The sequence below is a fragment of the Nannospalax galili genome, unplaced genomic scaffold, assembly GCF_000622305.1.
Source record: "Nannospalax galili isolate Female #2095 unplaced genomic scaffold, S.galili_v1.0 scaffold215, whole genome shotgun sequence".
Classification (NCBI taxonomy): Eukaryota; Metazoa; Chordata; class Mammalia; order Rodentia; family Spalacidae; genus Nannospalax; species Nannospalax galili.
Window position 1 is genome coordinate 5,968,742 of NW_008338533.1, and position 26,107 is coordinate 5,994,848.

Below are 26,107 nucleotides of genomic sequence, written 5' to 3' on the forward strand. Positions count from 1 at the left end.
AACAAGCAAGAGTACTAAACTGATTTGTTATTTTTATGGAACAATAGTTTTAACCATGAAGTTGGAGCTATGTTCCTGTCCTGTGTAACTCTAGAACTATGGTTGTGTCATGAGCCTGGAGCTGTGGCTCCCCCAACTTCTGTTAGCAGACTGTCATTGAATCTGGAACTGTGGTCCCGTCCTGTGAAACTGAACCTGAAGTCCCCTCCCAGGACTGTGAATCAGGGGCCTCCCATTAGCTGAATTTGTGGTGCTTTCCTGTGAATCTTTAGCAGTGGTCCCCTCCACTGAACTAGAGCTGTCGTTCCCTCCCATGAACTTGGAGCAGCAGACCCCTCTTGTGAACTAGGGCTGTCAACCCTCCTGTGAACCTGGAGCTGTGGTCCTTCCTATGAATCCAGAGCTAGCTGTGGTGTCCTTCAGTTGACTATGAGCTATGGGTCCACATTGTTCTGGGGGTCTCCTGAAGGTGGAGCAGAGCGCTGAGGACCTCCTGATGTTGGGTAGGAGTTTCAGTCTTCTCTGACTGACTGCATCCCCCAGCTCCCTCCCCTGAGGTCCCAGGCTGTGCATGACAGAGGCTTATGCTGGGGACTGGGGAGGCCTCTGTTTACAGATTCTGGTCTTGGGAGGACTGGTTCTCTGGAACAGACCACCCACCTCCCCGGAGGCCCAGCTGTGGTCCTCACTCCACACGTGGTCCTGGGTATCCAGGAGTGGATGTTGGCCCTCTCCCATTCCCAGGCACCAAGAGATTTCCATCATTTGTCTTTTCCTCTTCTAGAGCCCTGTGTGTGTGCACCTGTGCCCTGACTGAACTTCTAGAGATGAAAATCACAGTCAGCTAAGTGAAAAAATAATTATAATAACTAAATTGATCCAATTCTCAAATTAAAAATATTTAATCAGAGCTTAGAATATAAATTTAAAAATACATATGGCTACTAAAATTTTTTAGGATCATTTACTGACAAAACTGAACTACGAAGCTTCAACACAAGGGGAATTTGTCACTGTTCCTGGGATGTGCGTTTGCCACTCACTCCCTGTCTTAGTTGGCCTTCAGTTGCTATGACAAAACACTCTGACCAATACCAACTTGGGGAGAAAAGGGTTTATTTATCTTCCATCTCCCAGGTCACAGGTCATCACTAAGGAAGCTCAAGGTAAGAACTTAGGGCAGGAATCTGGAGGCAGGAGCTGGAGCACAGGCCATGGAGGAACACTGCTTACTGGTTTGCTCCCCTGGCCCCTGCTCAACCTGCTTTCTTATGTAACACAGGCCCACCTGCCCAGGGGTGGCACCACCCACAGTGGGCTGGGCCCTCCCACAGTACTCAACAATCAAGAAGATGCCCCACAGACATGGCCATAGGCCAGTTCAATGGAGGCAATTACCCAGTTGAGTCTCCGTCTACCCAGGTGTGTCAAGTTGAGACTAGAGCTATCCTGCACACTCTCCTTCCAAATTCGTCTCGTATACAAAGTCTTTCAATGTAATAATCATGTTATTTATTAAAGAAAGCAATTATAATATTTTTTTAAACAACTAATCAAATAAGAAAGGGTTAAAGTATAAATGTTCAGGAACGACTATTTTTTATGTAAAAATGAGAATGTGTTGTCATATGAGAGGTACACAGTCAGATTTGGAAATAATAACCACAGTTTTATAATCTCTCACAATTGAGTAGAACTTGCAGGTTCATAATCTTGTTTAACTTTTATGAACGTCAGTCACTGTAAGTAAGCTTCTTTTGACCTAATTTATGAAAAGAAACACTGATGGTTTACATGGTCGGATCATGGCAGAGCAGGACAGGCCATTCAGACTCCAGACTTCATGCCTCAAAATTAATTGTTCTTTCGGTTTAGTTAACCATTTTCTTAATTAGAGAAAATAAGTGACTATTTGGTGATTCTTGACAGTGAGGACAACATGATTCTTACCATCAGATCTAATCCAATAATCCATCTAGCCAGCCTCCCATCCGTAAATACTTGGGAAACAGCATTTGCTAGGTAATTGGGACTTTTTGTAAAAGCCTAAAATGCAGTGTTTATCTTAAGAAGCTTCTACTCCAGAAGGAAATTGGATATATCTGCAGATTACTGTGCGTTATCCTATGAAGGTGTCCAATGAGTAATGAGAAGACTGTATCAAATTCAAGATGGAAGGGGAGAAGGGGGGCAGTCAAGGAAGTTTTCTCATAGAGAAAATAGTCATTTTAGAAAGCAGGGAAACAAGATGAATGTTGTCTTGGGCCGTCCAGAAAGGTGGCCATGTTATTTGTAAAGTATGAAGTTTGGGTCTACAGACAGGGTAAGCGCTGTCCAGGCAGATGAAGACATTTCTATAGAAAAGACTCGGGCTTGTTAGATGTCCTCATTACAGCCACAGAGAACAGGCAGGGTCAGAACAGAGTGAAATAGACACAGTATACATTCCCAGAGGCGGCCTGGGACTTAGTCTGATGTCTTCAGTTGTCCTACACAATTTTTTTCACATAATTATGTAAGTGAAATTTATTTAATGTTGTGTCTTACGCTACATATTTTTCCAGTTATTCCCACCTACCAACAGGCCTCTCCCACTTAAGTACAAGATCATTAGGAAAAACTCCGCAGCTTTGAGTTGACTGGAAATGAAATCAGAACATCTCCTTAGCCCATTCAGTGTTCCAGTGGGAGATTCTAAAATGAAGTCTGACAAACATTCATCCTTTTAAATCAAACTCTCTTCTTGACATTGTCTGTCTAATAACTCCGGGGAAATCTGTAAAGTGGTGTTTCAACATCCCCTGGAAAGAAAAGCATTTTCCACTTTTGATAATTTACAGAAACGGAAGAAAGTTTGTGTGGTTTTCAGATCCAATCCAGGCAAAACAGAACACCAAGTGCTATTCAGACCGAGAGACAAGAACCTGAAATCTCTCCTTAGTGAATAAAGTTATTTGGAGAATCATTTATTTACTGAAAATGTGCAGGTTGCTATGATACAAATTTACAATGGGCACACAGCCTCTCCAAAGTTGCAGGTCCCTGAAAAGTAGCCTCAGAGCATGGTGATTGCAGTACCTTAGGTCCCCAAGCCAGAACATCCATGCTTTGGGGGGCAGAGTGAAATGAAGGCATGTGTGTCCCACCCACTGCTGGAAAAGCAGGATTCAGAATGGAATCATCGCAGAAAACAGCAATCCTCAGGTTCATGCACTACCTCTTGATGAGGATGGTGACAGTAATGATCCTTATTATTTCCCATCATAATATTCATATCCAAATAGATCTTTAGTCATTAAATGTAAGGACTCTCTTTTGATCAAATATCTTATAAAATATCCTTTTTCTTGTTCTGTATTACCTATATTTGTTTTGTGCATTTTTCCCAAATGATGTTAACAAATCACTTATGATGAAAAGTTGCTGAATTAGGACCATTGGGTGGGGATGGGCGGGAAGGGCAATGAAATTCTCTGACAAGAAAAGGAGTAAGACAACTGGCATACTCAGTGGAGTAAACTACTAACACTAACAACAACCAAGAGACTCAGTTTCAGGGGCACTGTTTGCCTTAAAATAGAAACACATGGAGCCAGTAAGACAGCTTGGCATACAGACACGATCACCTGAGTTCTATCTCTATAACCCTCAGAGCAGGGGGATGCAGAGGCCCTGGGGAGATGGCTCAGCAGTCACGGACCTCTGCTGCTCTTGCAGAGGACTGAGGTTCAGTTCCCAGCACCCACATGCCATCTAACAATGGTCCATAACTCCTTTTCCAGAGGCTCCAACACCCTCTTCTGGCCTTTGCAGGCATTGTACACACAGGTGCACTTACATGCATGCAGACAAAACACCATACACATAAAAAAAATTTTAAAAAGCTGGATGCAGTGACAAGTACCTGAAATCCCAGTACTCCTACAGTAAGAGGACACAAGAATCATTGAGAAGCTCAAGGGACAGCCATCCTGGAGTAGGGATCAAGCAAAAACAAGAAAGAGCCTGCCTCAACATGGTGGGAGGAGAGAATCAACTCTTGAGAGCTGTCCTCTGACTTCCACATGCACGCTCAACACACTTCAGTGCCAACAACACGCACATAAACACAGAATAATAGTTAATAATAACAATGTTTGAAACACGGAAGTACATTTTTCTAACTATTTGTGCTGTCCCACAAGAGTCCGCGTGCACATCTGGAACTCAGGTTTGAAGATCAGCGCCTGCCTTAGAAACAAGGCTCAGCCACGCTTTGCCCAGTGTCCTCAGGAAAGGCACGTGAACTCTGTGAGCCACGTCTTTCATACTCGGACTCCCTCTGCTAGTTCCTTTTCTCTTTGCACCTGAGGTCAGGAAGCAAAAGGATGATGGACAGTTGCCCTCACATCGCTCTTTCTTTTTAATACAGAAAGCCAGGCCCAGAGAATGGTGCCATTTTAGGGTAGGTGTCTTCACCTTTATTGACTGAATCAAGACAATCCCCTTAGGCTTCTCGCCTGTGACTCTGGTTGTCAAATTGCAGTCAGTATTAACCATCAGATTCCCATACTGTGGTGCTGTATACCTCACAGCATTATTGTGGGGTGAATTAATTATATGTAAGCTTAGCAGACAACCTGGCATATAGCATCACATCAGCCTACAGTCTGGGTAGTGGGTAGGGGATGCTTCAGCATGTAATTCACACAATAATCTTACTGTCCTAGTTAGTGTTCACTGCCCACTTGACAAGCCTATATCAGTTTGAGAGAAAAGCCTCAGCTGAGGAACTGCCTAGATCAAACTGGCCCGTGGGCATGTCTGTGGGGGGTTTTCTTGATTGTTAATTGACACGGGGTGGGGCAGGTGGTCCTGGGCTGTAATAACACAGCTAGCTGAGCATGGAGCTGGGTGAGACAGCAAGTTGTGTTCCGTGGTTTCTGTCGTACCTCCTTGGCTGTGAGTGAATTCCTTGGTCGGAGGTGATGCTCTGTGGAAGAGCTTTAGTTTCCTGCTTCAGTGCCTGCCCTGACTACCTTCAGTGACAGACTGTGGCCTCAAAGTGTAAGTCAAATAAACCCTTTCCTCTCTTACATAGTGTTTAGTCAGTGCTCTGTCATGATGACAGAAATGCAGCTAGGATACCCACATTATTGGCAATGCTGTAATCCCTTACTACCTAAATAAGTGAAGAGGAGACTTAAGGACCAAGGTCTCATGACTGTGGAGTGAGGCTCCAGACCTGCCTATCTGACTCCAGATCCCATGGTTATGACCATATCTTGTATTCTGAGCTTAGGAATGCATCTGGTACATTGGAAACATCACATAAATAGTAACTGTTCCTCCTTTTATTATTAGTAACAGGGTAGATGCCTTGGAAGGCAAAGACCTAGAACTATTCAGAGGCTGGTTAGTCACCCGCTAGGGATTCCAGAGGAAGGATGGCTACCTTTTGAGGTAAATTATTCCTTGGCTTTGACTGACCCTTTCAACTCTACATTGGCTTTGGGGCGAAGATAATGTGCAATTAACTCCTGACTGACACTTTCTGAGTCTGGACAAAATGTTTAAGATTAGTGGACACCTCAGTGACTGCAAAATTCAGACAGTTACAAAGATTCAACCATAAAATTTAGCCCACTGCATGTTGTCAAATAATACCAGCAATTTCTGGTATTGCTATTATACTTATACTTAGGTTTATACTTATCCAACCTGCTTTAGCTTCTAGACTTGCCCTTTCATTTGGACTTCTTGCTATCTAAAGGAGATATATTTTTTCTGGTCAAGAGGAAAGGTGAGAAGTTGGGTGAGGGAATTTGATTGAGAAGAAGTTTGAAGGGGCATTTGGAGCTGTAGGAAGTAGAACTGAAAGTAAAGAATGTGCCCAACACTGTGACTGACTTCTCACCGCCACATAAACACTGTAAGCAAGGGGAGCTCTGGGGATAAGAGCTAAAGCCATGGCTTTCCACAGGCCTCATCAAGATGCCCATCTACACTGATCAACAGTGGTGCACAGGGGAGAGGGGCTTCCCCGGGGTCACCTAGGGCACTCTGCCTAGTGACATTTCTGGGTTAGTTTCTTTTAACCTGATCCTATGGGACAGGGCCATGGTGAGCCAGCAGCTGCCATTGTGGGGGAGCTGTATTCCAGCTAGAGAACAGGTGGCATCCTAGTGGAGGCAGGGTGAAACCAAGGGGAGTATTCCCAAATGCAATATATTTGAGTAAAAATTCGGGGTTCAGATTATACATTTATGTCTTTAAGGATAACTTCCAAGCATCAGACCTTTATGAAATTCATTACCTGCAGCCAAATAAATTTAACATCCTTTGCTTACAGGGACACAGAAGGAGGTGTGAGCAGATCTGTTTCCACTTTGAAGGGTTTCAGGTTACGCACAGGCTAAGTGGGAGAAATATTCACTGGAGGGAGGGCGGGGGATCACGCAGAAGTGAGCAGGACCAGGGAACTCAGCCTCTGTCAGCTCTGACACTGCTGTCACTAATGTGACCATTAACTTTTCATGCTCAGATTTATTATGCTGTCATCGCAACGCTTTGCATTACTGAAGTATCAAACCACTATTACATATTTGTTGACATCTCATCTATTTAAGGAAAACAAATGATTACCTGTTGCCAAGGAAACTAATAAGGAGTGTTCAAGTAGAGTTCTCCTTGGAAGATAAAAATCGCTTGTATTTTGTTTTCTATTTTATCATAAACCACCTCATTGAAAGAAAACCAACTCCCCTTTCCCATAATAAAAAGCTCCAGGTATTTATTCAATGGGGGAAAAAATTCCACAGACTTAAAAAATAAACAAGTAAAAAGAAAACAGAGTAGATGTATACGATTAACAAAAATTATTTTTGGAAAAAAATGACATATAATGTTCTCCTAGCAAGAAATTATTTCTTGGATTTTCTGATTTGTCAGAAATATGGTCAAACTGTATGTCAAAACATGGTCCATGTATTTCCAAAAAAGACAAGACACCAGGTTATGGAGGCGAGAGGCAGATTGCACAGACATGGGAAACATATTTCAAAACAGCAATATGGTCTCCACAGCTCCTGAATGAGAGCGCAGATACTTTTGTTGATTGTTTGTAATTTCCAATCGTCTTTCGAACCACTGTCAGGTTTCTGCTGGGTCTGAGTACTTACTACAGAGTGAATCTCCCATATCAATGATTAACACATATCATTTTTCCTAATACTATGTGACAAAATACACCAGCTTCAGTAGACTTAAATAACTGAAGACTAGAATATCAAGGTATCACGGGGCTGGTTTTTCCCAGTCTGTCTCCTTGTCTGACACACTGTCTCCACTTGGGTCCTCACACACTTAGTGCCGTATGTGTGAACACCCTTGGGGTCTCTACCTTCTTACGAGGCCAACAACCATATTGGTTTAGGGATTAGAGCATACCCTCAGGACCTTCTATATCCAATGTTGTGATATAGTCTGGGCTGCGGGAGGGGCAACATCAGTATATGAAATTTTGTGTGACACGGTTTAGCTAGTAACACCCACGCACCTACCACTTACCAATTTAAAGCTACTACAAATTATTAATGTGAAATAGCCAAACCAGCTCCATTTTGTTCTAGAAGACTTTTGTTTTACCTGCTTTTTTGCCCAGTCATTCCCTCTGCACCCAGCCAGGCAGAACATCTCAAGCAGGCAGTTTCAGGGAGGGCATTGTTCGACCATACTGGGAAACTCACAAGTAGCCAGGTAGCGTGTCATCCCTCTCAGGCTAACCAAAACTTATTGTTAATGGAAAACTGCTTGGTTCACTGACTTGCCCCCTGAGATGGTATATCTATGGTGATCTGATATAACTGTGGTTATTGGCTTTGTCCCTGGCATGGTGTAATTGTGGTTTTAAGCTTAATATACCCTGCCCTGCTTCTCCTTGGGGTCAAGAATTCTTTTCAGCTTTAGCCCACTCTCTGCCTGTTTTCTGTTACTAAAGGACTCCCAATTCGACCATCACTATGTGTTGTTCCTCTGCATCTTGCTGAGAATTACAACTGTTTCGTGTATAACAGTAATGGGGTGTGGTATGTTTGGCAAATCATCCACTGCTGTCTAATCATACAGCTAAGGCCTTAAAATCTGTCAGCTAGGCAAGAATTCAAATGTGGGACAATATGTTCACATGGTCAGACTATAGGAAAACAGATGCTTAGTGCACTGATGGTAGGGGCGTTGAGTGGTTCAAAGTCCCTGAGGGAAAGTTGTTACATTCTAACAAACTTACACTGCATTTTCTTTTTGAAATATCACTTCTTGTAATATTTTCCAAAATTATGGTACTAAATGTATAAAAATAATGATTAAGACATATCAAATAACTTTTGGATATTATTATTTTGCTAATAGTTAAACTCTGAAGATAACTAGATATATTAATGTGGGACAGCAAAATAAGCCACAGTATATTAAAATAATGAAATTATGCAACTGATCAATGAAATGAAGCCTAAATGCATTTATTGCTGGGACTCAGATTGTTTCATTATGTCCAAAATCCAGACAGAAGAAATTGTATACAGAATGTGACTACCTATTTAAAGTATGCAGATTAGACTAAAGTTTAAAATAGTCATCTATAGAATGAGAAAAGAAAAGACAAAGATAACAGACATGAAACTTAGTGTTTTAGGGACGTGTGAGGTGCACACCTGGAATCTCAGCATTTGGGAAACAGATGTTAAGTCTGATGCCAGCCTGAGCTGCATAGTGAGACCCTAACTTAAAGACAAAAATGAAACAAAAATGTCGGGCTGGGGAGATGGCTCAGCAGTTAAGAGCACTGCCTGTTCTTTCAGAGGACCTGGGTTTGAATCCCAGCGCCCACATCATGGCTGACAGTCATCCATAACTCCAGTTCCAGAAGATCTGACTCCCTCTTCTCTCTTCCATGGGCATTTCATGATACAGGTGCACTTACACAAATGTAGGCATAACATTCATGCACATAAAAAAAATGAATAAAAATAAATAAATTTTTAAAAATTTAAAAAACCCAAAAGTTTGGTGCATTAGTTAACTGGGAGGGGCGTACAATTAACACACAATAAGCTGCATACTTAGAATGTAAAAGTGGGTACGTTTTGTCAACATACACAACTTCAAGACCATCACTACAATCATGTCAACCAACACGTCTGGCACCCCTCAAGAGTTCCCTTTGTGGTCCTGCCCTGCCTCACAGACCATGGGCCTCCCTTTATCCATATACCACCTCTGCTATGATGTCTGCTGCTAAAACCTAATTGTGTTTTCCTCTACTTGTTTGTTCATTCACTTCTGATAATTATTCCAAGAGCTTGGAGTTATAGCTTAGGGGTAGAATGTGTGCTTAGTCTTCACAAGACTCAGTTAAAGTTCGAACACTAAATAAATGAATAAATATATGAATATATAAACTAAGAAGGAATAATAACTTACAGCTGTTCTCTGCCATTTTAAATGTATCATTTTTATTGCTGAGTAGTATTCCATCATACTAGCATGTTACATCTAGGTCATTTATTCACAGGAAGGATATTTGACTTCAATTTGGCTTCAGTATTTGGCTATAGTAAGTAATGCTGGTACAAACATTTACATGGCCACGTGTATTAGTCACGTCTCCCATTTCTGTGACAGAATTCCCTGCAAGAAGCAGTTTAAGGAAGAACCTGTTGTCGCATCCTGAGGGGATTAATGCCATCATGGTGGCAAAGCATGAAGGCAAGTGTGGGATGCCAGCTGGCTGCACAGCAACTACCACTAAGAAGCAGGGAATTGAGCTGGGCTGCAAAACCCCAAGGCCCACCCCCAGTGACACACTTCCTTCCCAACAGCACCACCTGCAGGGGACCAAGTGTGCAAACACACGAGAGTACAGGGGACATTTCATGTTCAAACCTCAGTATCAGGTAACATGACATGATCAACACCCGGGACAAATGTAATTTCTTATTATGTGAACAATATGGATCCTTATATTGACAGACAAGTATCCCAGTCACCGCCTATCAAAGAAGCTTCTTCTCCAATAGAGACTATGATGGAATTCCACCACTGTTGACATACAGACATTGTCTGAGAATTGTCCAAGCCTAAGTGACACATCTACAGTGCAACCTCTATACCTAAGGATCATGGAACATAGAACATAGAGTTCTCATCAATGAAGCTCCCTCATAAAACAGAAGGCCAGGAACACAAAAGGTCATAAATGACCAAAACATAGAAAATAAGAGTCTTCAGAGTGTGGGTCCTTGGACAGGACTCCTATATTAATCTCCACGTGTCCAGGGTTCAGGGACCATTGTGGAAGAGGGAGCAGAAAGACTAAGTGCCAGGAGGAGGTGCACAATCATACGGATATAGCATCCTACAGACTCCTGGGATCTTGCCCATAGGAACCTACAGTAATGGTGTCAGCATGCACAGGACCCATGCAAACTTAGACAGAAACCCAGCTCAGAACTGTGGAAATGGACAGCAGGCCCCCATCTTAGTCCAAGAATTATTGGCAGCTGATTACTGCTGGGTGAGGAAGAGCTGATCCTCTTAAATGGAGGGACTGTAGATGGGCTGCCTGGACCTCAGTGAGCCTTGCACTGAGGGACACGATAGGCCTTAAACACAAGTGACAGAATGCATGAATTCCAGTGGGGGGAGATGGGAGGGTGCCAGTGGGGAAGGGGGTACAAAGATGATTAAGATTCATTAAGATGGTCTGTTTGAAATAAATGAAAATTCAACAGGAAATTTACAAAAAAGAGAGAAATTTCTCACCACTTATTTTCCAAGCTACTTTAGTACCTGCTTAAAATAATGAGTTCTTGATTTCTCCACATCTCTACATTCTTACCATTGGTCAGTACAGTTAGTCCATGCATGTTTATCCATTTTATTAGATACATATTTCATCTGACCGTGGTCTTAATGGCCTTTTCTAATGACTAATGATGTAAGAATTTTTGTACTTAATTTTTATCTGTGACTCTTCCTTGGTGAAGTGTCTCTTCAAATACTTTAACACATCCTTTGGTGATAGTTTTGTGTGCATAAGTGCATGTGTCTTCCTCAGGGTATGTCAAACTTGAGTTTTTGAGACATGGTTTCTCCTGGCCCGGAGCCTGCCATATCTGCAAGTCTGGCTTGCCAGCAAGCCCAAGGATCTGCCTGGGTGGGTCTGCTTCCCCAGAAATGGGATCACAAGCACGTGCCGCTATATACCATTTTGTTTTGGTTTGGCTTTTTACATCGGTCTGGTGCTTGAACCCAGATCCTCATGACTGTGTGGCCCTCTCTCTGTAAGTTATCTCCCTAAGCCCAGTAATTGGGTTTTTAGCTTCCTATTATCAACAGTTGTTATTTACTTACATATGCTAGAATCAAGTCCTTTATAAGACATATGTTTTGTAAAGATTGTGTTTCCCCCTTAGCGGCGTTACCTGAAATTCTCCTAAAAGTGTCATTGAAAAGTCAGTTCTTAGTTCAGTAACATTTAATTTATCAATTTTATTTTATGACTCTTGGTTTTCAGTGTGAACTCACAGCCTGTGAAAACATTTCCACCTGCGCTTCTTCTGGAAGCACAACAGCTGTACGTCTTCTGTGACGATCTTTCTGTCAGTTGTGTGAGCGTTTGATTATGACACAAGGACTGAATCTAGGGTTACTGTGTTGTGGGTTTGCATATTGATATAAAGTTGCTTCAGCACTGTTCATTGAAAAGGCTGTAATTTCTCTCTTGAAGTAAGTCTTTGCATGCTTAACTTGGGGAGCAAAGGGGATTTTTGGCTCACATCTCATAGGTCACAGTTGATCAGGGAGTCCAAGGTAGGAACTCAGGGCAGAAACTGGGAGGCAGGAGCTGGAGCACAGATCATGGAGGAACACTGCTTGCTGGCTTGCTCCCCTGGCCCCTGCTCAGTCTGCTTTCATATGCAACACAGACCCACCTGCCCAGGGGTGGCACCACCCACAGTGGGCTGGGCCCTCCCACAAAACATAACAATCAAGAAGATGCCCCACAGACATGGCCACAGGCCAGTCCAATGGAGCCAATTCCCCAGTCGAGGCTCCCTCAACCCAGGTGTGTCAAGTTGACACTAAAGCTATCCAGCACAATTTTTCATTTAATACCTGCAAAATTTGCCTTGATGTAATTTTGTATGTGATATTCATGAGCTGTTCTAGCTTTTACATGACAGTCTGACCAATATTTATCAACTTTATTAATCTAAAGGAATCCACTTTGATATATTATTTCCTGTTGTTGACTTTTGTTTCATCTGTTCTGTCCCTTATTTTTTACCTCCAGTGCTTACTTTTGTGTATTAAATAAAAGGAAGCTGAGGGCTGGAGCGATGGCTCAAGGGCTCACGGTATTCGTTGTTCTTGTAAATGACCAGAGTTCAGTTCCCAGCACCCAAGTAAGGCAGGTCACAGCTGCCTAGAACTCCATCTGCAGGGGATACAGCACCATCCTCTGGCCTCTGCAGGCACCTGTACTCACACGTGCACACCCACACACAGATACACACATATAAATAATCTTTAGAAAAGATGACTCCAGTTCTTTGACTTGACACGTGTATTCATTTATTCATTTATTTAAAAAACAAGAACTTCCAACACTGTTCATGTGTCTCTAGTTTCATAGTTACAGCCTATATGTGATGTCCTGTGTTTTATATTTTCCAGGTAAAAATGCTTCCTAATATCCTTTGTGATTCTTTCTTTGACCTGTGCATTGTTTGGACATCTACCAACTTCCCAGTCATCTTCCTGTTAGTCATACCAATTCAAGTTTCATTCTGTTGCTGTAATAAAACACTCTGACCAAAACCAACTTAGGGGAGGAAAGTGTTTATTTAATATTAGAGGTTGTAATCCATCATCCAGGGAAGTCAGGCAGGAACTCAAGGCCGAAACCATAGAGGAAGGCTGTTTATCGTCTCTCTCCCCAGTTTGCTCCCAGCTTAGCTAGTTCTCTTTTAAAAAATATTTTTATTATTATATTTTATGTGTATGAGTGTATTGCCTGCATATATGTAAGTGTACCCATGTCATGCAATGCCTGTGGAGGTCAGAAGAGGGTATCAGATTGCCATAACTGCAGTTACAGATGTTGTTAGCTATCATGTGGGTCTTGGAAATTGAATCTGGGTCCTCTGCAAGAGCAGCCAGTGCTTTTAACCACTGAGTCATCTCTCCAGCCCCATAAGCCAGTTTTCTCATGCAGCTCAGGTCCACCTGCTCAGGAATGGTACACTCTAAGTGTGTTGAATCCCCCTATATCAATTAACAATTGTGATAATTCCTCACAGACATGGCTATGGGAAAATTTGACCTGGGCAATCACCTAATCAAGACTGTTATGAGCCAGCTGGTGTGGGTACTGGGAACAGAACTCGGTTTCTTTCAAGAGCAGTGCCAACTCTTAAACACTGAGCCATCTCTCCAGCAGCAGCCACATTGGTGGACACATCTTTGAAGACACAGGCCTGGACTTGCTTTGAACACCCATGAGGCAGCAGGATCAGCAGCAGCTCTGACTTCAGGAGGTGCATCTGCGCTTGCAGGAGCTGGTGGGGGGGGTCCTCAGTGGTGCTGAAGCACTTGGGGTCCATTGTGAGTCCAAGCAGCAGTGCCTGGAGTCCAAAGACAAATGCACAGACATGCTAGAGGAGGCTTGGGAGGAAAAATGTCCTTACCTGAAACTTTACAACTATGAGAACAGCTCTTGGAAGCTGGAAACACAATTTACAGCATGACCAAAGTGTGAAAATCAAGCATGCAGAAGGCTCACAACTCACGTCAAGTGGACTACATTGCCAACAGGACAATTATTGATAGCGTATTTCAAAATTATTATGTACTAAGACTGCTTAGATGGACTGGGGATGTGGCTCAGTGGTTAAGAGTGAGCATGCTCTTGCAATTAAGTGAGTTCAGGTCCCACAATTCATGTCAGGCAGCTCGCTCTCATCTGTAACTCCGGCTCCAGGTGTATCTGACACATCTGGCTTTTGCAGGTGTTGTGCCCAGATCTCGAGACCCGCAATGACCACCAAGGAGTCCGGAGAGTGTACAAAAGCAAAGAGCCTTTATTCGGACTTAAGCTCAGGCCCTCAGATTTCACCCACAGAGTCTGTCCGTATGGAGAGCCCTGAACCAGGGTGGGGAAAGCTTTTTACAGGGAGTTTTGCTGAAGCTAGCCTGTGCCAGATGCACTCTAAAATGATTGGATGGTCCTATGCTGAGTACGGGGAGGATTCTTCTTGGTAGGGGCTGTCCTTAGGGCATTGGAATGCGCTGACTGTTATTGGTGGGGCCAGAAGTTCCTGTTTTTACCTTATAAGGCTGCTCTATGCCCGGGCTTGCTTGATGTATAGTTTTCCGGGATGGGGGTGGTAACTGAAGATTACAACATGCCTGGGTATGCACAGGGCTTGCCTGAAACAGTCAAAATGGAGTTAGTGACGCCTTAAGCCAAGCAAATTACAGAAGCAGAAAGAAGCGGTTAGAGGAGTCAGGGTCTCACAGCAGGCAGTCCTTTGCAGTCATGGAACATGAGGACGGCAAGGCGTGGGAGGGGAGAGGATACCTGTGGGTGGAGATTCGTAGGGAGTGATTTTTAAAGGAGGCGACCGTTCAGTGCCGTTTGAATAAAATGGCAATGAGGACGTGAACCTTATGAATATGAAGATGATGAAGAGAGCGTCCAGTGATGAGAATGGCTCGTATAAAGGCCCTGGGGTTGAAGGTATTAATAACTGTCTCCCAGGTGACTAATTCCTCCAAGGGGAGGGGCCTGTCACAGAGGATGGCCTACTGAGGGGCTGCCGGGAGCCATCTTGGGACAGAAACCACTAGCGTCGATGGGCATGGGGAATACGCAGCAGCCGGGCTGCTCAAAGGCAGAATGGCCTGGCACTTATGGAGCTGGGGCGAGACTGCCGGCCCCTGAGGCATGGGTGAAAGCTAGCGGTGACTATGGGTGTGCTGCGGGAGCCATCGGATATGGCAGGGTCTGAGCCTGGACGCAGAGCAGCACAGCATGGGGCTAAGCACTGAGTGATCATTTCTTTGTAAGTTACTCCCCTCTCCCCCACACGATAATAATAAATGCACCTAAAGATATGTTATATGGTTTGCCTGATAGCACAAGAGACCCAGAGAGAACTCTGGCGACACTGGTACTTTTACTTTTCATTTGTATGATTCGAAGATTGAAATTGCTGGGTTTTTTTTTTACAGTATTTACTTAAGAGCAAGTTTAGAGCTCCAGAAACGAGGTTAGAGACAGGCCGAAGCAATGTGAGCTTCATGCATCTTGTCTAGTAGCTGTAAAAGTAACTGTGATAGAGAAAATATGTGTGTGGCCTCAGCAAACCTACAAATCTACAAATTATAGGTGACCTCGAAGAAACCATGGCAAGTTCATCCTGGATATGGTGACAGTTTCTAGCAAAACAATGTCACAATATATTGAAAAATGACCCAGGTGTGTGCTGTCTACAGGACCCCTAGCTTCGACCACAGGCAGGTTCAAATTCAAAGGATGGAGGAATGTACAGTGTACAAGCATTTATCAGCGATGCCAGGGCTCCTGTATTTTAAAACTAGACTTTCTTTTGAATTCCTGGTGAGAGGTGGATAATGCTGAAAAGGTTCTATTCAACGTGAACTCTTGATAATCCTAAACCTAAATCTGGAATTTTCTCCACAAGGCCGTGTTTCAGATGTTTGGACTCCATTTGATGAAATGTTGGAAGCTTGGGAGGTGAGGCTCAATGGAAGAAGCAGGTCACAGAGGCTGGGTCCTTGGTGATCCATTTCTTTACCCATTTCCTGCCTCCCTCTGGACTTCCTGGCCTGCCATGCTGTGAACAGCTCCTTCCACCTCTCACACCACTATGAGGTGAGCTGCTCCGCCACGTTTTCCCACCACAATGGACTGAAACCCTCTGGAATTTTAAGCCAGCTCTGTCCGGCATTCATTTAATCGCAGTGACACTAATGTCACTAGCACGATGTCTATGTCCTGGACGAGAATGGTGTGAGGCAAAAGCCTGTAGCACTGAAGAGAACAGAAAACAATCTAAGTCCCACTTGGAGACTGCAAAGGCCTTTGACTGTTTTCCTATCAAACTGAAAACGGAGACTTAAGGTGTGACAAGCCATCAGCCAAAAGACTTGAATTTGTTTCTAGCTCATCGCTCGAGGCCAGCGAAGCACACTTTCTTTCACAGCGTCCAGAGGCTATGAGTGGGCCACATCCGCTGCAGAAAAACAAGGCTCGAGTAACTGAGACGTCTGTACTCACGAGTGCATCTTCTGGACACTTTAGAATCCAACTAGGAAAAAAGCAGAAACATGGCTGAAAGGAATCTCCAGACACTTGGCTACTTCTAAAAAATGAGAGTCAAAGAAGCATCAAGCAGCTCACGGATCCTGAGCGCTTGTGAAAACACACTGTAGCAGCTGTGCACACACTGACCACAGCACTGAGCCAGAAACTCAGTACCAAGTGGACACACAGAAGTCAGAAATGTCAGTGCTGGAAAGACAGCTTAATGAAGATCACTTACTGCTCTTGCAGAGGACTGAGTTCAGACCCTAGCACCCACATTGGACAGCTCACAACCATCTTAAACTCCAGCTCCAGTGGATCCAATGCCCTCTTCTGGAAACCATAGCACCTGCATTCACATGCACAGAAACACAGTCACCTCTCTCTCTCTCTCTCTCTCTCTCTCTCTCTCTCTCACACACACACACACACACACACGTACATGCACACACACACATACACGCACACATGCATATGTACTAATAAATAAACATATATATTTGCACCAAGATGACACAAGTCACCATAATTAGTCCATAAACAAATAAAAGAAAATACATTTTTTTAAAATTTGTAATTAGAACTCACCTAAACAGTACTGTTTATTCACATTATTTATGCCTTACAGTCCCAGATACTCCAATATCTGCACTTTACATTAATTCTGCTTAGTGTTATCATGAACAAATTGTTCTCTGCGGCACCCTTATCCAATAAATAGTTCAAAGTTGTCTTCAAATCTTCAACTCTTTTTTGATAATTTGTATGTAAATCATGCACATATTCATGTGTTTGCACATGTGTATGCACATATCTGTGTGTGCACATGTGTGTAGAGGGCAGAAGTCAATGGTGGGTATTTTCTATTGTTCTACACTTCATGCCTGAGATCCAGTCTCTTACTAACCTGGAATTCCCCAACTTGGTAAGAGACTCCAGAACCCTCCTCTCCCCACCCCAACAGAGCTGGGATTCAGGTGCATAGCACCACCCTCAGATTTTTTACATGGGTGCTGGGGATCCAGACTCAGGCCTTCAAGCTTGTGCAGTAAGCACTGTACCACCTGAGACATCTCTCAGCCTCTACATCTTCAACTCTTGCAAAGTGAAACTGTTTACATTTCAGGATATCAATTCTTTCAGGTCCAATGAATATTTTCCATTTTTCAGTCAGTGCTGAGACCCAGTGTTGTCTCTGTTGTTTGCAAATCAAAAATATACCTGGAAATTAAATATACCACAACTAGAATTCAACTAATCATTCTAATCCTTTTAAAAATCAATGATATACATTTTAGTCCGATCCAGTTAAGCATTTGTACCCAGATGTCCTTTGGTGCAAATTCATCCGCTGGACTCTAGTCAGCCTATCTAGAGATTGTTAGTAAAGTGTACTCTACCTCACCCAGTAGTAATCAGTCTCCAATAGTTCCCAGTCTAGGGCCAGCCCGCCACCCATTTCCCTCACTCCACTCTGCGCCCTTGTCTGACTGAGTTGACCTGGGTCCTGTGCCCGATGCCACCATTGCCACAAGTTCACATGGGCAGCTCCCAGTGGCCTGAAAGCCTCTGCTTCCCTGTGTTCACAAACCAGCCCTGGCTCTTCCACTCTTTCCACCTGCTCTTCCACAATGGTCCCTCAGCCCTGGGTGGGAGAGGTTTAACATAGGAGTCCTATCCAGGAACACACACTCTACAGTCTCTTATTCTTTAAAACTTGGCCAGTTGCGGCCTTCTGTGTGCATTGCACTCTGTTGTATAAGGAAGCTTCCCTGATGAGAGCTGGGGGATGCAGTGGTTTTCTCTCTACCCTTTGTTCCGCTATGTTCCAGGAGTCATACATGAGGTCTGGCAGGGGAGAGGCATGGATGGGGGAGTGGGTCTGAGATTGATTAAGAAATGTTGTATGAAATGTACAAAAGTTCAGCAAGAATGTTTTTAGAAATCCATGCTGTAACAACAGCCGTGGAGCCTAGGTGTTGGTAAAATGGAGTATAGCCGGGTAATTCCATCCCAACAAACCAGACAGGGCAAGGATGAGAGAGATGCCTTGTTATGAGGCTCAGACTAAATAATTAAAATCCATCCCAGTTCTTAAACAACTCTGAGTTTGTATGAGCAGGAACAAGCTTATAATTTCCCCCATGGGGTAGTAAGGAGAATTCTAGGCTTCTAGGCGTTCCTCCTAGCTAAAGGTATTCGCCTAAACGCATAATGCAGAATAAGTCAAAGACAGGTACAGCCTAGTGATATGCAAATGCAAAATTAGGTGGCTATGAAGGTGTTTAAAAGTACAGGGTACAGGCAAGCTCTCTCCTTTCTACCTCCTTCTCCTCCTTCCGCCCCTTCACTTACCTAATGAAAATTTTCCTGCCTGTTGCACCACAAGGTGTGGTAGGTCCCTTTTTCTCTCTACTCCCCATCTCTGTACCCGCATCTCACACTGTGAAAGTCAAGTGGGTGTTTCCTTACGGTCCTACTTTAGACAGCTGTGTAGACTTTGTATGCAAACATACACCACCGCCATATGCCAGGCAGATTTGCAGTAAAATCATTTTCAGAATCCATGCAGGGGGTATGGGAACCGCTTAGAGTAAGGGAGTGGGAGGTACAGGCCACCTCGTGAGATCAGGGAGTATCATTTCTGCATTGTGTATGTCTGCATGCCTGACAGCACTTAATGTGGGCACAGCAGTCCCTTGATGAAAGTTATGTAATTAAAACGAATCACAATACAAGAGAAATATCTACGTTCAGTGAACGCTAGGACTCAAGGTAAAACAGAGGGTCTTGCTGAAGGCTGGGTGGATTCTTGTTAGATATTTCTGTGTTTCCACCCCAGGGGACTGTGAAATTTTCCTTCAGAAACTCACAGCCAAAGAAAACATCACCTGGGGGATCTGAAAGGGAAGGAGGCTGTGGTTTTAAACAACATATTTCAGAAAACATCTGACAGAGCACCTAAAGGTATTCTGGATGTGGAAATCACCAAAGAGCACAGAGAGTCTACAGAGAATTCAAGTGTCTATTGATGACAATTGTTTCCCAGTGTTGGAGTGTAGATTGTCTTTGCCAAAAATGGAAACCATTCTGGGGGAGGGTGGGTGGTTTTGGTTGTCAGCTTGGCACAATCTAGAATCCGCTGGGAAAGGAGTCCCAGTGAGGGACTGCCTAGATCAGGTTAACCTGTGGGCCTGCCGCCAAGGGATTTTTTAAGTGGGTTGATTGGGATGAGAGGCCCATCTTGAATATGGGCAGCCCCACCTTCATGAGCTGAGCCCTGGGCTGTATCAAAAAAGTTGAGGAGTGCAGAAGAATCAATTCAGCCTCCAGCTGCTCTTGGCTGAGGAAGTTCCTGGTTTGACTTCCCACGGGGCTGGACTGTACCCTGGAATTGTGAGTTAAGTGACCCTTTCTCTCCCTAAGTTTCTTTTTATCCAGGGTATTTTGCCACAGCCGAAATGAAGGTGGAACAGAGGGTATATTTGCTATGGACATTCCTATGTGGGGGAATCTCAGGATACTAAACTTACCTAAGACCTGTAAGTCCCATAGCAAAACAGAACTCAAAACTAGAACTCTTCCAAGCATGTTCAGCATTCTGGTGGTTTTTTGTTTGTTTGTTTTGGTTTTGTTGTTGTTTTAATCCCGTTTAATAATTTATTTATGTTTCTTTTCTTTTGTTCTGAATTTTGCTGTGGTGATCAGGATCGTGACTGTTTTCTTTCTTCTCTCTTTCTTTTTTTGTCACTTGCTGTCTTTCACCCTTTGAGTCATCACATTTCACTTATTTATGTTATGTATACATGGAATCAGATTTTTCTTTATTCCTGTGCTTCAGATGTGAAACTTCCCTCACAGGCTCACATATTTGAATACTTGGTCCGGAGCTGGTGTCACGGTTTGAGAAGCTTGTGGTAACTTTAGGAGGTGGAGCCTCGTGGGAGGTGATAGATCACTGGTGGATGAGCTTTCAGGTTTTATAGGAAGTCCCATTTCCTGATCACACTGTTTCCTGAGTGTGGCTGTCATGAGATCAGCTGGCTCTGCTTCTCTCCAGTTCATCCCTTCCTGGCCATGATGGGCTAGTCCCTCCAAACTGTGAGTGAAAATAGTCTTTCTCCCTTACACTGCTTCCTATAAGATATTTTTTCATAACAAAGAGAAAAGTAACTGATCGAGCTATATGGGGCGATTTTAAAATGTGTTTCCTTTAAAGGAAGAATTGAGATTATTTTAACATATGTTTACACTGATATGTTGATATAAATTGTGTTTTATTTATAAATTACTAGGGGCACGATGTCAGAGTTAGTGATTCTGTATTGGTGTGTCTTCCTAGATTTAATAACTTGATATTTATGAAGATGATTTATTTATTTATTCTAGAGATCCTCTCTACATTTATATCATTTTTTTAACCTTTATTGACCAGTTCTATCTCATGATTGGCCTTATGTCTATCCAAAGCAGTTTATACTTCCCAATTTGTCTTTCTTTTTTTCTCATTTTTAGTTGCACTCATTTTTTTAAAAAAATATGCAAATTATTTTCAACCTTCTAATTTAGAATGAATCCTACAATTAAATATGAAATGCCATTGCTCAAAGATAGAGTTTGATAAATGTTTCCCAATGGCCACTGCGTCACAGGCTTGGTTTCAGATTTATATCACTGTTGAGAGTTTCTAGAACCTTTAAATGTGGGGCCTGATGGGAGGATGTTTGGTCACTGGGCATGAGTCCTTGAAAGGAATACTGGGATCTCTCTCTCTCTCTTTCTCTCTCTCTCTCTCTCTCTCTCTCTCTCTTCTTAGCTTCTTTGTAGGTGTTTCCATCATGCCATCCTGCTGTTTTGATGTCCTTCTGTCGTGACACTCTGCCTCATCACAGGCCCCAATGCAGAAGGTCAAACCCACTATGGACCATGAGCCAAAATAAACCTCTCTAACTGACTAACACAGCCTTCGTGCAAGGTTTTCCAGCCGTGTTTTGGTTGGACAAATCCTCCCAAACCTCTGCTTGGTAGCACAGGGGATATACATGTGTGCAGAGTCCTCCATGTTTAAAATTATTTTCCAATAGTTTGGATGCTTAATAGAAATTCCATGCTCAGACTGGATCTTGCTTTTAGGAAAAGCTGCACTGGTATGTAGACTGCTGCTATGGAAACAAAGCCAGTGTCAACACCTGCCCCTCTAAGTTACTTTATCCAGATGCCTAGAGATGTTAAGTATGCAGTAATTTGTTACAGGAGCTATAGAAAGTTAATATGGTAATGTCACTTGTTTCTTACATATTTTGACTGATTATAAAGGGGAAATTTTATATGAAATATTTTGCATCTAATTTTTGCTTTCTTCTAAAACCTATTTTGCATATAGGCAATAAGCATTTTTATTATTACATGTAGTAAGCACTTTATGATATAAATGACTACTATGCAGTATTAACCGAATGAGCCTGTTAACGGTGTTAGTGTCATTGCCATATAAAATTATGTTCCAGATAAAGACACAATAATGTACTTGTATATTGATCAAATATGTGCAAGTATGTATATATACATGAGAATATATGTACATACCTATACAGAGCCTGACTTATTCTTTTCTACATAGTTGCACAACACATAGAAATATTTCTTATTACATCTATCATCCTGGATGTGACATCCTCGTGCTTTTTTTCTTTACTGTAGAAATCTAAAGGAACTCTTAGAAAATTGAATTTTGAAAGGACACAGTCTGACCTTGTATATAATCAAAACAGGAATGAACACAACCACGTACTGCACGGTAGCAATACCTTGGTTTTCCTTATTTCAGTAAATTTGATTGACAGCTTCCTTGTGATGGAGCTCTTCAGGCATGAACAGCCCTTTAGCATTTCTTATCTCACTTCAGAATTCATAAGCAACTTGGGATGGAGGAATTGTTATTCTGTTTCCACACAATCAGCATGGATGATCAGGAAGATTAAGTAGCTTCGTAAGGGCAACTCGTCGGAATCAGTGCGATCTCACAGTTCTGACGGGAATGTGCGGTCGGAATTTATTCTCCTCTCCTCCTTCCCTCAGGCCTTCAGCCCTTATAATTACAACACTTTGTAATGCAAGAAAATGGTGTCCAGAGCCTCATGCCGTGTAAAGCTACAGACACAGAGAGCAGAAAACAGCACAAGGGGTGCGTCAAGAAGGGGTGAAAACGTCATGTGAGAGCAAAGCCATTAAAACGAAGGAAATATGGGAACTAGTTCTGGGTGCATCATCATCCCTCAGCCTCCTGCGTGGACAACCGCCCGCCTCTTCTAAAGCTTCCCTGGAATTCAGTTAAACTGCACCATGTCTGTTGTTTGCTATTTGTTTCCCTTCTCGGCCTGGAAGTCTGGTTACATTTCTGTTTCTTCCTCTACCCAGCATAGAAATAGCACTTGCAGCACGATAACCCTCTACAGGTCTAGCGCATGATTTAGAAATCATGGGAATGCTTTGCGTTTACCCAGGCACACGTGCATGTGCATGTGTGCATGGGTGTGTGGTGGGGGTCGAGGTCGATTTGGGGTGTCTTCCTCATTTTCTTTTGACGTTATTTTTTGAGAAAAGGTTTCTCACTGGACCTAGAGCTCAGCATGGTTACACAGGCTGACATCAAGCCCTGTCATGCTCCTGCTTCTGCCTTCCCAAGCGCTGGGATGGCTTTTGTTTCCTGGAAGTTTCTCTGAGCACTATGGCATTAAGCCACAGTCCTGCCTCATTCCTACACTCCTTGGAAGGAGTTGGGGGGGGGGGGTTACCCCTCCCACCCAGTCAGTTGACCTTAGCTGCCTGAGGGGGCGGGGCTAAGGATATAAAGCCACCAGGCAGACCTGTCACTATTTTCTGTGGCTGTTAGGAAGCCACAGGATTTATGTTTGGGTGTGGACTTTCTGGCACAGCCATAAAGTGGGGAAGGGGAGTTCCCAAGCTCAGTTAGCAAGTCCAATAAACTCGTTAGGATTTTCCAAATGGTGGTTTTGGGGGATTCTTACCTCGGGCTGTCTTAAGGACCTTGGGAGGAGGGAACCAGATGCCATGCGCCTTCCAGCAGTGAATTTGACCCTATGGCGTTATTGCTGTGCAGCACCTGGCGCTGTACATGAATTCTGGAGTATTGAATACGGAACTTGGCTTCTGCTTGAGCGAAAAGCATATAACTGACTGAAGATTCTCCCCGACCCTTCATTGAAGTACTTTTAAACAACTGCTACAAAGTTGAAACCAAGACAAAAAAAAAAAAAAAAAAAAAAATCCTGAAATCTATTCTGCAAACAACTGATACTTTAAAAGTTTCAGATAGTGTATCAGACTAAGTAGACTCCTCTAAGACATAGCCACACATTTACATTTAAATTTGCCCAGTAAATTTACTTCAGTATAAGGAAAATAAGGATTACTTTTTCATTTTTTTTTCGGTGGGGGCTGGAGAGATGACCCAATACTTCAGAGCGTTCGTTGCTCCTGTAGCGGACCTGGGTTTGGTTTCTAGCACCACATGGAGGCTAACAATCATCTACTACTCCAGTTCCAGGGTATCCATTGCCCTCTTCTGGTCTCTGCAAGTATTGCACACACATGGTGTACGCACATACATGTAGGCAAAACCTCACACACATACAACAATAAAATAATAGATAATTTCAGTAAAAATATTTTCATCAAAGTAATTTTAACATCTGCTCAGTACCCACTATTAATAAATAAAAATCTACTTTTTGGTTCATAATGTTTTGTTTGCCCATTTTCAATGGTTAATATAGATTTCTTTGTTGTTTAAAATTTCAAATACTTCATGATATACTGTTTGTAAAAATACTGTCTTGGAAACCAGGCTTGGTGGCATAAATCTATAACTGGAGCATTCAGGACGCTGGGGCAGGAGGGGGAGAGTTCGAGGTTAGCCAGGTTTCATGGATAGTGAGATTCTAAGAAAAGCAAAAGCCACAAAAATATGTCTTCGATATGCATCAGACGTGTTTTACTGCAGAACTCCCCTTTTCAGCCTTAGAAACTGTCAACTGATCAAAACACATTCTCGTATAATTCTATCTTCTGATTTTTTTTTGTATCAACAGCTATTCAATATGGAAATGGTAAATTACATCTTAGGAAACTTGGTAGATTCAGAGAAGTTTTGTGACTTGCTCAAAATCTCAGATTAGAGAAGAAAGGGAAAAATTGTCTGATAATTTGTTACTGGGCTACTTTTCACCCTGGTGGTTTTTGAGACAGTAGGTGTCCCAGCACAAGTTTGCCAAGTGTTGTGTTTTAAAGAGAGCTTCCTTTCAAGCTGGTCACAGGATGAAGCAAGATTTTCCACACAAACTTACCTTGTGAAAATTGAGCTTTTTTGTTCATGGAGAAGGTTAATCAGACCGGTATTAGTGTGGTGTGAACATGGTTAGGGGAGAGGATGGAGTGGTCCCCCTGCAGCATCTTATACAGAAAGTTTATAGTAAAACTGAGACTGGATGAACAAATTGAACCAGTCCAGTCCTCATAGTCCATTGAAGGAGAAACCATAGTCTGTAGGTTGTGGAACTGGCTTCAAGAATGAAAATGATCCAAATATTTGGAGGTTTCTAGAGTGTCTTGTAGTGCGTGGAGGCTCTAGTCAACTTGCCTGATTGGTTACATAGCAGAAAATGGATAGCAATGATATTACTGTGCAAATTCGGGGAGCAGTGAACTGTGGAGCCTGCTCTCTAGAATTTTTATTTCGTTTAGCAAACTATCATTTTTAAAATTAACCAAAAAAGATTTTCCACATCATTTTCTGTTCTTGTGGAATTCTACCAATGATGTAGAAATTGTGACTCTGGCCTTCAAAGCAACTAAGTAGTAAATATCGAATTCATATCTTGATGAAATCTTTACATTCTAAGATTGGAAAATACTATTATTTTATATATTTGTACATTTGTATTATTTATTTACTGATGTATTAACTTACATTTTTATCTTATAAATTCACTTGTTTAATCTTTAGTTTTTGACAAAAAAAATAAGGGCCAATGCCTCTGGCAGCATTTTTATGGAAAATGAAGTTGGAACAATTATTCTTGACTCCGCACATATAACAACCTTCATTCTTTGGCTAAGACATCAGAAAGGTTCCTGGTCGCCCTGATTCTTCCATCCGTCAGTAGCTTTACAAGAATAGCATCTTGTCATTGCAATTCTTCTCTCCTCCTAAAGCCAAGAATTGAGGCAGAACACAGAGACATTTGTCTCCTACCCCAATTAGGGCTTTATCTGGGGAAACCCAAGTCCTTGGGAGGCCCATGCCCCACTGAAATCAGACACCCAGGGTCTCAGTTTGCATTGTTGCCTTACTTATTTTATCATTATTTTTAAAATTTTTTAATAACTACATGATTAGATTTCACTACAGATTTAACATATTCAGTAACATACACCAGAGCAACAGTACATCTCTTTCACAAGTGGGTACAAGTTTCTAGGTTCACAGTTGAGTTAATACAGTTATACAATATTGAACTCAGTATAAGCCCTGTAAGACATAAAATTGAATGAGAGTTTAACCTTTAAAAAAGATCTCCATTGCATTTTAGAATATATTGTTCCTTGCAGAAAGACTCATTGTTTTTGCTACTAACACTGAGATGTTGGCACATGCATCTCTAATCTGTATGCATCTGATTATTATTAGTTCTAATCGGTTGCACTTGGATTCTT

The 26,107-nt window shown here is 42.5% G+C and overlaps 1 pseudogene; it reads right to left on the reverse strand.

Moving 5' to 3' along the window:
• Window positions 1–13,391: 13,391 nt before the first annotated feature.
• Window positions 13,392–26,107, reverse strand: part of LOC103734283 — a 123,920-nt pseudogene continuing 111,204 nt past the window's right edge.